This window comes from Lipotes vexillifer, unplaced genomic scaffold (genome assembly GCF_000442215.2).
Source record: "Lipotes vexillifer unplaced genomic scaffold, Lipotes_vexillifer_v1.1 scaffold216, whole genome shotgun sequence".
Classification (NCBI taxonomy): Eukaryota; Metazoa; Chordata; class Mammalia; order Artiodactyla; family Lipotidae; genus Lipotes; species Lipotes vexillifer.
Genome location: NW_006779100.1, coordinates 4061969 through 4064954, shown reverse-complemented (window position 1 = coordinate 4064954; position 2986 = coordinate 4061969). Strand labels below are relative to the sequence as shown.

General features: G+C 45.2%; 1 protein-coding gene across 1 annotated transcript in view; it reads right to left on the bottom strand.

Annotated features, from left to right (window-relative positions):
* Nucleotides 1-2986, bottom strand: part of EFCAB5 (EF-hand calcium binding domain 5) — an 89743-nt gene that overhangs the window by 8775 nt on the left and 77982 nt on the right. The window lies entirely within an intron of this gene.

Sequence of the window (2986 nt, the reverse complement as noted above, 5' to 3'; positions counted from 1 at the left end):
GGCCAAGCCTGCTGAACAAAGCTGCCCAGTGCTCCTGCAAAGGTGACTGTCTCGATATAAAGGTGGGACACAGCTGCCTGGAATTCCACCAGAATATAAAATAACCCTTTCTAGAAATGCAAATCAAAACCACGATGAGATATCACAACACATCTGATAGAATGGCTATTACCAAAACAAAAACCAAACAAACAAAAAAACCCCAAGAAATAACAAGTGCTGGCCAGGATGTGGAGAAAAGAGAACCCTTATGCACAGTTGGTAGGAATGTAAATTGGTGCAGTCACTATGGAAAACAATATGGAGTTTTCTCAAAACATTATAAATAGAACTACCATATGATCCAGCAATTCCATTTTTGGGTATATATCTGAAGGAAATGAAATCACTATCTTGAAGAGATATGTGCACCCCTCATGTTCACTGCAGTGTTACTTACAATAACCAAGACGTGGGAACAACCTAGGTGTTCACTGACAGATAAATGAATAATGAAAATGTGATATATACATATAGTGGAATATTGTTCAGTCATAAAAAATAAGGAAATCCTGCCATTTGCAACAACATGGATGAAACTTCAGGGCATTAGGTTAAGTGAAATGAGTTAGACAAAGACAAATACCGTATGATCTCGCTAGAGCTAGGATGAAGTGGAGTGAGAGTTGGAAGCAGAAGCCCTAAAAAAGTGTGGGCACATCACCAGCCCTGACTCTGTTTTCTTGGCAAAATCATCATTTTGGAAGATTTGGTGAGTTAGGAGCTATGCCAAAAGTCCCTCCCCATCCTGGGCAGAACCTATAGGTATTGGTGGCATTTCATGCTGGGTGGAGTCATTGAGTAGGGGCCTTACTTACTTCTAGAAGAAGGCGCAGATAAACTTGGGAAGCAGAGTGCCCTGCCAGAAGACTCCTCTTTTTATGGCACAAGCAGAAAGGTGCCCCAAGAGTTCTCTTTCCTTTCCCCGAATGCGGAGCTTAGAATTTCCTGATACAATTGCATCTGAAGAAGAGAGGCTTGGTACCTGGGTGGTCTGAACTTTCTTGATTGCTTCAGAGACTGTGGTAATGCTAAAGGTTTGGTGGTCGTGGTAGGGGAGCCTAGGGGATATTAGCTTCTGGCTGAATCCAGCTCTGTTAACTGCAGTTGGAATTCCTGGCAACTGAGGACACTGTTGGAAAAGAAAGTGGTGGGGAGCATTGGAGATCAAGGCTGCTAAGGAATCAGCTAGCACAGTCCAAAGTGGGGGCAAGCAAAGGAAACAGAAATTTGCATGTTTTCCTGAAACAAAAGAGCTATATATGACAATAGGAGGTAGTTCTGATAGGCAAATCAGAGGTGAGCCTGAAGAAACTCCCTTGAAGCATTGGTACAATGCCATGGATGATGCCTTTATTAAAGGCTGAGAGCCAATTCCTGCACATGCCTTCAAGGTGGAGAGGGGAGGGGCCTGATCCTCATCCCTGGCTCCTATCTGACAGAGGGATTGGACTGGACACTGGGGGGTACCTGAGTCCTTGCCCAAGAAGGGGAGCATCAGTCTGAAGGGACACAAGTGGCAGCAGGGTCTGGCTCTAGGCCAAGGGGCTGGCAGGTTGGATGGGGACCAAAGTGGAGTAGGGACTCAGGGAGAATATCAATTAGACAAACGGGTCACACATGGGGCAGTGCCAGGCCCATGGCAGGGACTAAATCTACTCCAAAGGGAAGAGCAGCAACTAGGCACTGACATAGAAAATATTTCTTCTAGAGTTTTAAGTCCTCAGTGAACAGTGAACAAGTGTAGACCAAGTACAGTGTATACAAATATATAGTGAACACATATTCATTTTTGTTGTTGCTGCCGTTACTGTTTTCCTTAAACAGCACCTTAGAAGTGATAACTGCAACACCTGTGAATGCAGAGGCTCTGTGAATCAGTCCATGGCCCGGAGGGCACAAAGAAGACCTTCCAAACAGGAATTCTAATCTTTACTCACACCGCTCTCGGTCCACATGAATTCATGTTAACTTTTTTTTTTTTTTTTTTTTTTTTTTTTTTTTTTTTTTTTTTTTTTTTTTTTTTTTTTTTTGTAGTACGCGGGCCTCTCACTGTTGTGGCCTCTCCTGTTGCGGAGCACAGGCTCCGGACGCGCAGGCTCAGCGGCCATGGCTCATGGGCCTAGCCGCTCCACGGCATGTGGGATCTTCCCGGACTGGGGCACGAACCTGTGTCCCCTGCATCGGCAGGCAGACTCTCAACCACTGCGCCACCAGGGAAGCCCCATGTTAACTTTTATGTGAATCTCGTGTCTAGCACTCCCAAACTTCTGGGAGTATCTCTCCTTCCTAAGCCAGAAGATCTCTCTCATCCACCCGTCCTCGCTCACTGCTTTGTGCTTCCACTGTGCTACGTGCTTCCACTGCCACAGACAGCCTGAAGAGTGTGGCTGTCTTCCCCTGAGTTGCCTTTTCCTTTCTCTTGTCCTAGGAGTCTGATTCTAAGCCGCTCTGCCTAATATAGGTGTCACAGAAGTCCAGAAACCCTTGTGACTTGGTCCAGAGTCTCCAAAGGGAGTGGGGGAGAGATGGATAGGCTTAGTGAAGAGATTTCTACAGAGCCATTTTTCCAATTAATGATTAGTTTTTTAAATGAGTTAAAAAAAAAAAAAAGAGCCAAATTTTTAAGTTCGCTTTTTACTGTTCTATTCATATAAACGGGCTCAGGGGGATTCCCTGGCTGTCCAGTGGTTAGGACTCTGTGCTTCCACTGCCGAGGGCCTAGGTTTGATCCCTGGTTGGGGAACTAAGATCCCACAAGCCAAGCAGCAAAAAACAAAAACAGAACAAAACAAAACTGGCCTCAGGTCTCTGGTGGGGTAATATACACACATAGAGAAATGTGTGCTTGTATATGCATATTTACCCTTATATGTGACCAGTTCTCTGTGGTCAAAGAGCTCATCACCTTTTCCAACCTGGGAGCCTCACTGCTTTGATTCCTGCT